General features: G+C 43.3%; 1 long non-coding RNA gene across 1 annotated transcript; it reads left to right on the top strand.

Annotated features, from left to right (window-relative positions):
* Nucleotides 1–7,546: 7,546 nt before the first annotated feature.
* On the top strand, nucleotides 7,547–12,749 carry LOC122942308. Its single transcript, XR_006390539.1, has 4 exons — nucleotides 7,547–7,677; nucleotides 8,335–8,440; nucleotides 11,739–11,859; nucleotides 12,537–12,749. It is a non-coding gene; the product is annotated as an uncharacterized LOC122942308 (long non-coding RNA).
* The last annotated feature ends 2,663 nt before the right edge of the window (nucleotides 12,750–15,412 follow it).

The following is a 15,412-nucleotide window of genomic DNA, read 5'->3' as shown; positions in this document are numbered from 1 at the left end:
AAAATAGTCCCAACAAAACTGCCACCTCATCCCGTAGTTTCCAAAATAGGGTAACTTTTTTGAAGTTTCTACTCTAGGGGTGCATCAGGGGGGTTTCAAATGAGACAGGGTGTAAATAAACCAGTCCAGCAAAATCTGCCTTCCAGAAACCATATGGTGTTCCTTTCCTTCTGCACCCTGCCGTGTGCCCATACAGTCGTTTACGACAACATATGGGGTGTTTCTATAAACTACAGAATCAGGGTACATATGATTTTTGGTTGCTTTATATTACATATTTGTGAGGCAAGGTTCCCAAAAATTTAAATTCTGAAATTTCATCTCCATTTGCCAATAACTCTTGTGAAACACCTAAAGGGTTAACAAAGTTTGTAAAATCAGTTTTGAACAGCTTGAGGGGTGTAGTTTCCAAAATGGGGTAACTTTTTTGGGATTTTCTACTCTAGGGGTGCATCAGGGGGGCTTCAAATGGGACATGGTGTCAAAAAACTGTCCAGCAAAATCTGCCTTCCAAAAACCATATGGCGCTTCCTTTCCTTGTGTGCCCTGACGTTTGGCCATACAGCATTTTACGACCATATATGGGGTGTTTCTGTAAACTACAGAATCAGGGCAATAAATATAGAGTTTTGTTTGACCGTTAACCCTTGCTTTGTTAACGGAAAAAATTGATTAAAATTGAACATTTGGCAAAAAAATAGCTGTTTTGGCACAGTTTTTATTTTATTTTTTTGACTGTGTTCATTTTAGGGGTTAGGTCATGTGTTATTTTCATAGAGCAGATTCTTACGGATGCGGCAATACCTATTATGTCTACTTTTTTAAATTTATTTAGGTTTTACACTATAATATTTTTTAACCCCAAAAAATAACATTTTAGTATCTCCATAGTCTGAGAGTCATTTTTATTTTTTAGCCGATTGTCTTAGGTAGAAGCTCATTTTTTGCGGGATGAAAGGACTGTTTTATTGGCACTATTTTCGGTGCATATGCCTTTTTGATCGCTTGCTATTACACTTTTTGTGATGTAAGGTGAAAAAAAAATGGCTTTTTTTACACCGTTTTTAATTTATTTTTTTGACTGTGTTCATCTGAGGGGTTAAACATCTCATATAGATGGACACTAAAGGGGCTTTCTGTGATCTGATAAAGTGATGGTACAAGGACGACACATGACTGCTACAGAATCATCAAGAAGGGTCATCTAGGACCCCCCAGAGCGGCTGCAGTGTTACCCTGTGTCCGTAAGAGGTTAAGGGGAGCTTTCCATTTTGCATCAGCATCCTTTAATATAATCATTTATGAAGGCAGCTGTAATTGTGTAATGTATTTATTTTACCTTTTGTCATATCTTCTGTTCTGGGCTGTGGTCACATGACCATGTCCATGCAGCTCTTTCTTATTTCCTGTGATGTTAGGGGCCGTGATAGGGGTGTGTCTATGTAAGTAGCTGGGTGGGAGGAGCTATAAATAACTGGGCACTGTTAGGGGTGGTGCTGGAGCTGTGGCAGAGAAAGAAGAAGTGCATCATGGGTTTGGTTGGATACAAGAACAGGAAGTGCTACATAGAGGATGGAAACAAACTAGAGTGATTGGTTTACATTGTGAAAACAGGACAAGAGAGTCCAAAGGATTCATCGTTGGACTCTGTTTGGCCTGATTACCATTCATTTCCATCTTTTTTTATTCTACCATGCTGTTCTGTCTGGCAAAACAGAGGGAAACAAGTGGAAAGGAGGTCAAACAGAGTCCAAATATGGATCCATTGTCTCAGTAAAGTGAATACATTTGTTGCATTTGAATGCCATTTTCAAGTATTCAACTTACTATCCCCTATGGAAATCCCAGCAGAGGGTTAAACACAATGTGAACAAGGCCTTATGGTGATGTGTAAGGTACTCATAAGAGAAGAGTACATGGCATCAGAATTCTGTGGGTGCCACAAATCAGATATGGATCCATACACACATTTTAATCCACTGCTGGCAACTGTGAACCTATCCAGATAGCTGATGGACTGAAGAATAGGCACCCTACCCATTTTTGTTTCCCTTAGAAGAAGACAAGCAAACTACATTTAAATACATTCAAAATATATTCTTTAATTTTGGCACTTTGCATATGTAATTTATTGATCTACACCATCTCATGAATCTTCACAGGATAATCAACCAGAGAGCATAGCTTGATACCCAGCCTATCCTGAGTTCCAGACCTTAAAGGGGTTATCCAGGAGGTCCAAGGCGCTGTACCCCCGCTGTTCAGCTGTTTCAGGGAACGTGAGCATAGACTGCTCCCGACAGCTCTTTAAGCACAGTGCGGTAGCTTTCCAAGCATAGCATCATTGACTTGAATGGGGCCTCAGCAGCAACTAGGCCATGTGACCGATGTACGGTGACTAGTGTTGGGCGAGCATGCTCGGCCGAACACTAATTTTATGCTACACAGCCAATAAACGTGCAGGTAAGTACTGCCATTCACTGTAATGCTGTAGCCATGTTGGCTACTGGCATTACAGTGATTGGCTGGCCGAAATGCGTCATTGGGTGCTGTGCTGAAGAAGGGACAGATAGAGTATGGAGTGAAATACTAATATTTTTATTGAAAATACTTGTTAGAGACCCAAAAGTCCTTTTAAGTACTATTGTTGTATCTGGCAGCAATATATATTTTTAGTGCAACCTGAGCTAAATAGCTTGCAATTGTTTGGCCGCTGCAGACAGCGACATTATCTGTGCTACATCTCCTGTGTAACGTGTGCGCAGCCTAAAAATATCTGTGAAATCCAGTGTACTTTTTCCGTAGACGGTATCCGACATTAATTCTAGAGATGGCCTTGGGGTTCGCCCGGCGGTCGTTTCGTGGCGAACTTTGCTCGTTCGCAGTTCACCGAACATGCGAACATATGGCGATGTCCGCCGACGCTATATTCTTTTGCATTGTGCCGAACTTTGACCCATGACACATCCATCAGGTGGGACAGGACAGCCAATTAAGACGTTTCAGCACATGGACATACCCCCTACCCTATAAATAAACCTGATCTGGCCGCCATTTTACATTCAGTCTTTTGCCAGTGTAGGGAGAGGTTGCTGTGTAGAGCAGGGACAGACTGTTAGAGACACCAATCGCTAGCTAATAGGTCCACAAAAGTCCTTTTAAGGACTGGTATAGGTGTGCTATCGATAGGTGTGACATACTGAGGGGTGTAATATACTTATAATATACTTTCTAATAGAAAGTATATTATAGTGCATTTGTATTGTGCAGCAGTTGTGTGCGGTTCTGCTGCGATACCGCAGCAATACAGAGGGACAAACGCTATTGGAACAACTAATTGCAATTGGTGTGATATACCAGTTGCCCCCCAAAAAAAACTGATTGAGGCAGGGGTGTGGTATACCTATAATATACTTTCTATATAGTGCATTTGTATTCTGCAGCAGTTGTGTGCGGTTCTGCTGAGATACCGCAGCTATACAGAGGGACAAACGCAATTGGAATAACTAATTGCAACTCGTGTGATATACCTGTTGCCCCAAAATAAACTGATTAAGGGGTTTGATATACCTGCTTCCAGCAAATACTCATTAAGGGGTTCTATATACCTGCTTCCACAAATACTGCTCTTCTATAGGGACTTTGTCACAGGGTCATTTTGAAAATGACAGGCAGAGGAAGAGGCAGGCCATTCCGCAGGCGTGGTAGGGGTCGGGCAGGTCAGGTGCACCAGGCTGGGGGCCGAAGTGGGAAGTTGGAGAAGGGAGCAACACAGAGACCGGGAGTGCAAGTTACCAACACAATCTTAGGGGCCTCACTGGACAGAGACAGGCTACCAAATTCAACAGGTCCAGTATTTGGTTGTGGGTGGGCTTCCAGACTAACTCAGGTACCGACCAGAGTGAGGTCAGGTATCTGGTTAGTCTTCCCTGGGAGGGGGAGATGTGTGGCGAAAATAACCTCGGCCATAGGTTTTGGAGGGGCCTGTTTGCCAGACTCTTGCCTAACTTTGAAGGAGAAGATAGACCGGCCGCACAGCCTAAATCTGTGGAACTGTTTTGGGCAGGAAAACCATTCTTGAGGTTGGTCAAATATGACTTCCATGGAATTCAGGAACCTCTGCTCAGATCTGGGTGACTTTTGGATACGTTGTTCACCTAGATCAGAGCTATCCATGGATGTATAATGTATAGGGATATGTGGGGTTTTGAGGTGTTATCAGTTTTTTGGGAAAAATGTGTGTTTTCTGCCTGTGAGTGATTAAGTTAATTGCATTTGGTAATTGTGTCACAGGCAATGCCCATTGTATTTGTTGATTACATCACAGACAATGCCCATTGTATTTTGTGAATTGTATCACAGGCAGAGAGGGGTTTGTGTACATTAGCTGGGAATGTCTAACTGTACAATACCGTGGTGATGTGGCTGTTGTGACTTTGTGTCATGTGCTCCACAAGTTTCACGTGCGTGGTAACCTTGTGGGGAAAACTGTATATAAGAAATGCCTTTGTGCTCATTAAACATACCTGCTTTACCCATTCATGAAGTCTTGGCTCATGTTTGGGGAATGGGATAACTACACTCTTGGGGATTGCTATATCACAATACTCCCCTGAGTATAAGCTCTTGCAAGAGCTTGTTCCTGGTTCCTGCTCTCTGGATTTAAGAGAGGTTCACCCACTGGAAGCTGAACTAGGCGTGGGTGGAGAACGGCGAGATCCTAACCAAGCTGCAGCAGTTCGTGAGGTCTGTGGTGGCTACGGTGTCGAATTGGAGCCCTCGGAAAGCACTAGGAGCATTCATCAACGGAGGTACTCAGTCGGGGTGATAGGAGATCCGTTACAGTCACTGTGCACACGTTACACATGAGATGTAGCGCAGCTAATGTCAATGTCCGCAGCGGACACCGTCTACGGAAAAAGTCACTGGATGTCACAGATATTTTTGGGATGCGCACACGTTACACAGGAGATGTAGCGCAGATAATGTCGCTGTCTGCAGTGACCTAACTATTGCACGCTATTTAGCGCTAAAAATATATATTACTTGGATAGATTTGAGGAAATGTCTAGCTGGATCGATAGGACACATGATAAATTTGCACAGACATGGGACCCTTGGAGATCTTTGGCGCAGGTTGGGCCCTAACAATTCAGACATAACAAGCTGAGGTCCTAGACTGGGACATTGATAGGCTTCTCCCCCTCCCCCTTCAATCCCCTCCTTCCTCCCCCTACCCCCTCTCTCTTTTCTTACTTACACTCTTACCCTTTTTTCTTATTTCTCTTACTATTCTATTTCTTTTGTACGCTCAAACATTATTTGAGGTTCTGTTTATGGCCGGTCTGAGAATGTCAATAGCACACCGGAGAAAACAAGAAAAAAAAAAGAAAAAAAATATATACATCCTTTCCTCATCTGGACTATAATTCTCAATAGCCAAGTTGTTAAGTTTTGCAATTGGTCACATGTATGTAATCTATGCAACTCTAATTATCTGCTATTGTATGATGTATGTACCTAAGCCATAACTGCTTATTTTGTTATGTCAATCCAATGCAATTTGGCTACTTGATTATATGAAAATGTGAAAATAAAGAATTGATAAAAAAAATAATATATATATATATATATATATATATATATATATATATATATTACTGCCACACACAACAGTCCTTAAAAGGACTTTTGGGTCTGTAAAGTTGTAACAATTTGATGCAGGTTGTGCTAAAAATATATATTGCTGCTGCCACAGCCAACAATAGTCCTTAAAAGGACATTTGGGTCTCTGACAAGTTTTAAAATTTACAAAAAAAATATTACACTATTCCCTACACTATTTCTCCCTTCTTCAGCACAGCTCTCTCTGACTAACACTTAGCCGAACACACCCGATGACGCGTTCCGGCCAGCCCAGTGGTGTAGCGTGGGGAGGGGCGGGGGGGCATTGCCCCGGGCACCACACTGCGGGGGGGGGGGCGCTGGCCGCTGGCACAAAAAATCTTAAATCACTGTGTTTCCCCCCCCCCCCCCAATACACAGCGCTGCAGAGCAGAGTGAGAAGTGGTTGAGCGGCACAGGCAGGGTAAAGGTTAAAGCACATGCACAGTAGGGACCTGCAAAACACAATATCACGTGACATTCCTCAGTCACGTGGGTCAGAAGTTGGCGCGCGGCACAGAGAAGGAGGTCGGGTCATGGCTGGCTGCTCAGGAGTGTCAGCGTAGGGAGGGAGAAAGAAACAGAGTCTGTCAGTACAGGAGACTCTGAGGTGGAGGTACATGGGAATTCTGTGAATGTGCTGAGGACAGGGGGGACTGTGAATTAAGGGGGTTTTTGTGCAAGATTTGATGGAGGTGTCTAAGATTGTATGGAGGGAGGCAGTGTAGGATTGTATGGAGGGAGCTGTGCATTGTATGGAGGGGGGCACTGTAGTATTGTATGGAGGGAGGCAGTGTAGGATTGCATGGAGGGAGCTGTGCATTGTATGGAGGGAGGCAGTGTAGGATTGCATGGAGGGAGCTGTGCATTGTATGGAGGGAGGCAGTGTAAGATTGTATGGAGGGAGGCAGTGTAGGATTGTATGGAGGGAGCTGTGCATTGTATGGAGGGGGGCACTGTAGTATTGTATGGAGGGAGGCAGTGTAGGATTGCATGGAGGGAGCTGTGCATTGTATGGAGGGAGGCAGTGTAGGATTGCATGGAGGGAGCTGTGCATTGTATGGAGGGAGGCAGTGTAAGATTGTATGGAGGGAGGCAGTGTAGGATTGCATGGAGGGGGCGGCTGTGCATTGTATTGAGGGAGGCAGTGTAAGATTGTATGGAGGGGGAGGGAATGTAGGATTGCATGGAGGGAGGCAGTGTAGGATTGTATGGAGGGAGGCAGTGTAGTATTGTATGGAGGGAGGCAGTATAAGATTGTATGGAGGGAGGCAGTGTAGGATTGCATGGAGGGGGGCGGCTGTGCATTGTATGGAGGGAGGCAGTGTGAGATTGTATGGAGGGGGAGGGAATGTAGGATTGTATGGAGGGAGGCAGTGTAGGATTGTATGGAGGGAGGCAGTGTAGGATTGTACGGAGGGAGGCAGTGTAGGTGTCACGACCATGGTCATGGTCGTGACTCCTGTAACCGCAAGCAGTTGCCTGCGGTCTAGGTCTGGTTGTCAATCACAGGTGAGGGTCGAAGTATGTTGCCTCACCTGTGGTTGCCACTGGCAACATTATTTATGTGGCAGCATAGCAGCCTGAGCTGGTGCTAGGGGGTCAGATTAGGGATGCGCTAGGAGGTGACCTGCTCCCTAATTCTGTCGTCCTGGCCGAGCAGCCACTAACATCTTCGGGCATCGCACGGCTGAGGGTTTCCCCCATCCTCAGCCGTGACAGTAGGGTTGTATAAAGGGAGGCAGTGTAGGATTGTATGGAGGGAGGCAGTGTAGGATTGTATGGAGGGAGGTAGTGTAGGATTGCATGGAGGGGGGCTGTGCATTGTATGGAGGGAGGCAGTGTAGGATTGTATGGAGGGGGGGGCTGTGTAATATTGTATGGAGGGGGTACCTCCCATGACCTCCTGCGCCCTGTCTTGCGGGATGACGTGGCGCAGGAGGGCACAGTGTGACTGCCTGCGCCAGGATGCTGGAACTCAGGCCATAGGCAAAGACAGAGAGAGAATTACAGGTGAGTATTTTATTTTTTAAAATGTATATGCTAATGCATGCAGTACCAGGGGCACAACGGGAATGAGGGAGAGCATTTTATATACTCCGGAAGGGGAATTTTTTATATTAATAAACAGGGGGCCATTATGTACTAATAAGACAGAGGGGGATCTGTATATACTAATAATACAGAGGGGCCATTAAATATATTATAACTACAGAGGGCAATATACATATAGACACTATGGGGTGAGAGGGCGTTATAATACAGGGGGCATTGCAGTGGGGGTTTAGAAATACTGTGGCTACTACAGGGGTCATTATAACTACTGGGGGCACAATAGGGGTGCCTTATAGATCAGCCTTATTACTTCTGTGGGCTCTATAGGGGCCTTATCGAGGGGTGCTGTAGGAGTATTATTATTGAGCATAATATGGAGGGCTAAAGGGGTTGCTATTGGGGGCACTGTAGGGGCACTATTACTATTGAGGACAGTATGGAAGCACTATTACTATCGGGGGGATTATTTGCATGGTACTGTTGTCTGCAGTATAGCATTGGGGAGCACAGTGGGCACAGTATTGGGGGTAGCAGTATGACAATGTTGGGGCACAAAAAGGGGGAGGATTATAGAAAAGTGAGGAAACTAAGATGTCTGTGTGTTAAACTCTGCAGAAACGAGATATGACTGGAAGAAATAATCATTGAGGTCTGATCTCCGAAAGGAGAAGATGAGGAATGAGAACATCTACATCAGAGGAGACGTCACTGGATGTAAGAGGTATGCGGCGCTGTATTGCCCTGTATGTTTTGTAGAGTTGTATGTAATGTCAATCCAAATATCTCTTTAACACTAGGGCTGGGAGAGTTGTTGGACTGAGAATTTTCCACAGCAGGGACAGCAGAAAGGCTAGAATCAGCCCTTCCCATTAAGCCACTGAGGGCCTCTATAGGCGCACATGGCCGCAGCTGGCCCCAGGTCACACTATGTCTGTTCTGAATTCTAGGGCCTCTCACCACAACAATTCAGACAATTTTCACTGTGTGCATTGTGGGGGTGGGCGGCCCCAGAACTCATAACAGGTATAAGCCATGGTGTGCACAATTCCCTTGTCTTAAGGCTGGTTCTGCCTCCTGCCTCTTACAGTACTGCTGTTGTGTCTTGCTTGAAGAAGAGAGGGACAATATCCAGGTGACATCTACTTCATTATCTGTACTCAGAGCATTATCACTGTGTTATCTGCGGTGTTACATAGGATTGCAGGTTGGTAAAAAGAGGCATGTCCACTGGTTAGGGGGGGCACAATACTTGGCTTTCCCCTACGCCACTGGGCCAGCCAATCACTGTAATGCCAGTAACCAACATGGCTACTGCATTACAGCGAAGGGCAGTACTGCGTAGCAAACGTGAGAGGAGGAGACTCGAGCATTGAGCTCGAGAACATGCGGTATTCGGCCGAATACCGCCATGTGCCAAGCATCGAGATGCTCGAGCTAAACTGGTGTTCAGCCGAGCATGCTCGCTCAACACTAATAATTTTTCAAGGGCGCGTATGATGCCCTCCTTTATGTGTAATAAAGGGTGTATTGAAGTGCCGGTTCCTTGTAATTTTTGGCAGCCCTTTCACTTAGTGCATAGGCTTTATGAGTGTAGGAGTCGCACTACCTGAACAATTGTACCGCAATGTGAATGAGGTCCTCCTTTATGTGATATACAGGTTGTATCGGAGTGCCTCTTCCTTGTAATTTGTGGCAGTGCTTGCACTTTATATACAAGTAAATATACAGGAAAGAATGTTTCCTAACAATTTTTCCTCTAAAATCAATTTTATCTTTGGTTTTGTAGGTATTATTGTCAGTCTGTAAAAGTGGCGTACTACTCGGACAACATCGTTCCCAGCAGCGACCTGGGAGTCCAACGTGCATCCAGACATCTTCCCCATGCTGTTCCCGAACCATTTCAGTGGTGTTTCTATCAATTTCTGACCTTTTCCTGTGAACCAGAGCAGAGGTGCCTGGTTAAATGCTCGGGTTCTCCCATTGACTTCCATTGTGCTTGGGTGCTAGGTAGAGCACCCGAGCATCTCGAGGTGTTCTACTCGAGCACCCGAGCACTCTGGTGCGCGACCAACACTAACAGTGACTTCACATGGCCTGGGAAGAGGATCTATCCAGAGGATATACATTCATGAATAACCCCTTTAAAGGGTTTGTCCATGAAAAAAAAAAGGCTTTTACCATAAATAGCTCGATACCTGTCCACGGGCTATGTCTGCTATTTTAGCTCATCCCCATTCAAGTGTATGGGGCTGAACTGCAATCCCGTGGACAAGAGCGGCGCTCTTTCAACAGACTAAACAGGGATTTATATCAGTTCAATTATGACGGTGATTATAAAGAGCTATGCTTTATCTCCCGTCTTTGCTAACAGATGTTCTCATGTCATTACATAAACCCATTTCAGCTCTAATGGTCTCAGAGCACACATTTATAAAATGTTTTGGTCCCTTGCTTATCCTTCAGTGAAACTGAATTTATAAGAAAGGCTTAGAAATAAATCTTTAGATCAGGAAACATTTCAGGCAGACTTTTCAATTGTGCCCAAAAAACCTGAAGAACTTACTTGGGTAATTAATATTATTAAATCGCTTATGGTAAGTGTCTGGAGGAAGTATATTATTCTTTGTGCATACTTCTCGTCACCTGGTGCAGAGAGTGGAAGAAGATAATGCATTTCTGGAGTTATAACCCACAGATCTGCAGGCTATTGGTACACAGAATAAAAAAAAAAAATCACAGAAAACAAATAATAATACACTAACAAAATAGATGCAAGCATTATGTATGAACTAAGCCCTCATTCTGAAATAATACAATCTGGGACTCTATATTTTGATCAAAGCACATCTGGTGCCAAGTTGGTCTCAGTCAGGCAGGTCCTACGCTAAACCTACATATGGCATCAATGTTTATGGAGGCTGCTACTAGTCACCTCCATGTGCATCCAGCAACTAATGAGAGGAGGAGCACGCTTAGCTATATGTACCACCTAATCAAGGCAGCCTATTTGATAGGAAGGGCAAAAGGGCACAAAAATGTTACTCCCAGGATAAAATAGGAGCGATATTCACAATTGAAGGTGCTTGCTCCTCCTCTCATTGGTTGCCCTATAACATATGTAGGTTTAGTGTAGGACCTGCCTGACTGAGACCACCTTAGCACTGGTAGGCAGGCACAGATGTTTTTTGATCAAAATATATTGGCTGAGAATCTCAGATTTTATTATATCAGAGTGAGGGCTTAGTTCATATATAATGCTTGCATCTAATTTAGTTAGTGTATTATTATTTGTTTTCTGTGATTTCCCCCCCACCCCCATAAATGTAGCCATGGACATCCGCATGTTTATTTATCATATTGTGCATGATGTTTTTATTTCAGTTTTTTTATCTTTTTTGTGTGTTTTTTTTTTTTTTTGGTACACAGAATGCAGTCTCACACGCCACTGAGGGAAAGATACTGCAGCTGCATACCCCTCCTCTATGTCTTTGCTGTTTCATTCTAGAGTAACATTTTGAGATTTTTGAATATTTACCGTATACAAGGAATGAAGTGTTAAAGGTTAATTTCATCTGGATTCACATCTGTCATTTTCGGTTTTCTATTCTGTCAAATGACAGAGAACCACATCCGTCACCTGAAAGATGCCAGTGATAGCCAACAGACCCCATGGACTTATAATAAGGTCTGTAGGACTCCGTGATGGTGTCCAAACAGAGCCACTGATGCACATCTACATTACGTACAGAGCCAGATTTCTAGCTGAATTTGTGACGGGAAACTGCACCAGGTTTATTACGTGATTTAGGTACTTATGGTTCTGGACGGCGCTTCCGACAGAAAATTGATAGCCTTACTAACTTGATATCTGCAATCTAATTGGTTCCAATGATCAATACTTTTCATCTTCTCATTTATTTTTATCCTATGGGTAGAAATGAGAGGAAAATGTCAACGATGCTACACAATATTGACTAATTGTGACTATGAATTGACTACAATTTACGATTTTTTTCTAGGATTACAGGAGTCTTGTATGGTGCAACTTTCATCAAAATACATCCTCTGCGATCCTAGTCTCACCTCACTATCCCCTAGCCAGAGATGCCATGTCCAGAAGCTATTGTTCTAAATTACCAGGTATACGACTAGTTTTATTTCTGCTTGTCCACCTCCTGTGGGAAAAGCCTTGTTCCAGAGGATGCTTGTTAGAGGGGAGCAGAGGGCCATTACATCACACAACAGCAATCTTCTGCTGCAGACAGCTTTCCCAAACTTTGATGTTTGCCGAGCTGTCCTCATTTCTGGCTTCATAAATAAAATGTGTTTGCTTTTCTCTTACCTGAGTACAATATCCTGTCTGCAGGTGGAAGGTGGATAGGAAATGAGATTATTTCGCCCCATCTGTAAATCTGGTGCTAATGAAAAAGTTGTTAGTACTGAATATTTATTCATGGTGAGATAATATGCAGCAATGTATTTGTATAGACTGGAATCAGCCGTGCAACAAAACTTTTACACCGTACATCTGCAGCAGCAGGAACTCAAATGACATCATTCACATTATGCATTATATATATAAATATATATCAGAATAATATTTCATATTGTTACCGGGCATCTGCTGCTAACACACTTATGGAGGATATGATTGCGCATAAATTTGTGTCTTTTTTACACGCAATTGTGCAAAATTTTGCAACTTTTTGCATTTTTACACCACTCACTCCAGTTTTGTAATATGGGTGGGAAAGTGGGTGTGGTTAGCTATGTTAATGAGTTTCACTCTCGACTTATCATTGCAACTTTTTTAAAAGGTCACAAGTAAGTCGCAATCTCACTCCAGGAGGAGGGTGGAGTATGGAAAGTGGAGAAGTTGTTCCAGACAAGAGTATTAGCTTTAAGGATGAGCCAAATATATCAAACAACCTGTGACATTGTGTGATAAATGTGGCATAGAGTACTCCAACACAGACTCAAGCAAAACTGACTTCAAATATTCTCCTCATAATAAATTCCCCCTATGTACACCTTCTGGGGCAATTTTTTATTATTGCATTTTACTCATTTTGGACTTAAAATGATTTTTCTATTGATCTTTATTATATTCGGCAGCTTTGTCATAAAGTGTTAACTTCTAGATGTGAGAAATGAGAATCATACTTTCACTTTGTGCAAATCATCTAATAACCCTGATCTCCAAATTACTAATAGCTCAAAAACACTTATTTAAGCCACATTCCTATCATCAAGATAAGACTTGAGCTAGAATGAGTAATTTTAAGGTCAGAGATAAGGAGCCATCTGCTGAGCTGCCTGATAGAACACAGTAAAAATGCAGATCACTGTACTAGAGAATCTCAAGGCTGTACAGAGAAAGGAGTTCAACATTTTTAATAAAGACAAAAAAACAACCCAGAAATATGTCTGCATGTAGCTAGCTATAAGTAGAGGTGACTGATAATAGTCATAAGTGTATAAAACCTTAGGGCATAGATAGGGCCAAAGAGCAGCTAAGCATAGCTGAGGAGTTTAGGCCAGAGCTAAGGTTTAGGAAGAAGCTGCTTAGTCTCTGCATTCTGGAAGCAGCCAAAACTTGTATAAGTGACAGACCTGTGACAAAGACCTGCCAACTGCAAGCACCCTTGTGTGAGAGACTGTGATATGTTGTATTTGCAGTACTCCAGACTTCAGGGGTATCTGCAAAGTTTGTTTTTTATGTAATGTTATGTTTTCACTGTACACCAGCAGGTGAGGTATGGTTAACATAGGGATGGGGCTTACCACCCCTTTTCTTCCTTCTTGGTAGAAGTAGGCTGGTCCTACTTTCTGGAATAAAAACACAAAGTCTCTGTATAAGAAATCGGTCCACTCAAGCGCTGCAGATCCCAAGACAATGTGGGTAAAAGTCTGTTAGATAAAGTGATAGGAGAAAGGATTGCGCTGCAAGAGAGGATTTTTTTAAGGTTCCTATTATTTTCTCTTTCTTACATTCGGAAAATCTTCAGTTAGATGGACCACATTCAATCATAGAAATTCAACAGATGCATGGAAACCTAAAATGCAGTGAAAAAAACGCACTATGGTGTAGTATGTTCAGACACCAGTCGCATCAGATGTATGCAATATACTCACAAGGATCACTTGTAATGCGCATAGAAAGAGATCGGTGTGTCTTCAGTCAAGGAGCTCAGGTTGTGGGGCAGGCCAGGCCCAGAAGCCGTCGATTCAGAAGATCTTTGTCTGAACTAGGATCCTACCAAGAGAGCGCCACTCCAAAATATCACCCGTATCACACTTCCATAAGGCTCAAAAAAGGAAGGAAGGCGCAAAGATGGTGAAGTACATACCAGTGGTTGCAATTGAAAAGGGTTTATTGTACTTACAAAAAACACAGGAATAAAATCGTGTAAAAAACAATGTATGCTGCCCGACCCGGGTTTCGCCATAATGCTTCGTCTGGGACCCCCGCCGATCAGATGCTGATGATCTATCCAGAGGATAGATCATCAGTTTAAACAAACTGCAGAACCCCTTTAAGCTTAATTTCCCACAAGAGACCAAGTTTAAACTGTGTCCTGATTCCTTCCATAGTAGAGAGCCATGCATGCCACTCTGGGCCAATGAGATCCTTTTTTATAAGGTCTGACAGCTTACACATAATTTCACGGATTACTTTACAAAGGTATTTGACAAAGATAAAGAGTGGATAGGCACCTGGGGACTGGCCTTCCAGATGAAGAAGCTCAAAGGCCATTGCATGAAGTTTTCAGTGAAGCAGATTATCTTTCTCTCAACTGACAACCTTAATGCTCAGCATGTAAATAGTTCTCTAATCAAGTGACATCACTGCACATGGGACAGTGATGTCACAAGCAAGTGTGTTTTCCTGGTAACTCCTATATCCTCTGCTATTGGTGACAAGAATCTGTGCAGATTCTTTAAAGGGGTTGTCCGGGTTCAGAGCTGAACCCGGACATACCCTTTTTTTCACCCAGAGGCTGAGGCTAGCATCGGAGCATCTCATGCTCCGATGCGCTCCCTTGCCCTGCGCTAAATCGCGCAGGGCAAGGTCTCTTTTGTTTTCAATAACACACTGCCGGGCAGAAACTTTTGCCCAGCAGTGTGTTTGGTGATGTCATCGGCTCTGATGGGCGGGCTTTAGCGCTGCCCTAACCGTTTTACTGTGGGAGGCACATATGCAAAGTGTTGTAATTCCTACACCGTTCACCTGATTTGGATGTAAATACCCTCAAATTAAAGCTGACAGTCTGCAGGTAAAGCACATCTTGTTAGTTTCATTTCAAATCCATTGTGGTGGTGTATAGAGCCAAAAATGTTAGAATTGTGTCGATGTCCCAATATTTATGGACCTGACTGTAATTTCTGTAGACATAATCACAATGAAAGACTATTAGTAGAGTTCTGGGTATATTTGAGCATCTATATCATGAACTCCTTAGAAGGAATAGTAGAAGGTCATACATTACAAGTAAAGAAGAATTTGTGGAACTCAGAACTGATCACAGTTGTGGTAACCACAGTATCTTGTAAAGCTTAAAGGGGCTGTCCAGGATTAGAAAAACATGGCTGTTTTCTGCCATAAATAGTGCCATCCACTGTCCATGAGCTATGTCTGGTATTGCAACTCAACTTTATTTTAATGAATGGGGCTGAGCTGCAACGCCACACA

This window comes from Bufo gargarizans, chromosome 6 (assembly GCF_014858855.1).
Source record: "Bufo gargarizans isolate SCDJY-AF-19 chromosome 6, ASM1485885v1, whole genome shotgun sequence".
Taxonomy (NCBI): domain Eukaryota; kingdom Metazoa; phylum Chordata; class Amphibia; order Anura; family Bufonidae; genus Bufo; species Bufo gargarizans.
Note: the sequence above shows the minus strand (reverse complement) of the source record. Positions and strands in the feature narration are given on the sequence as shown.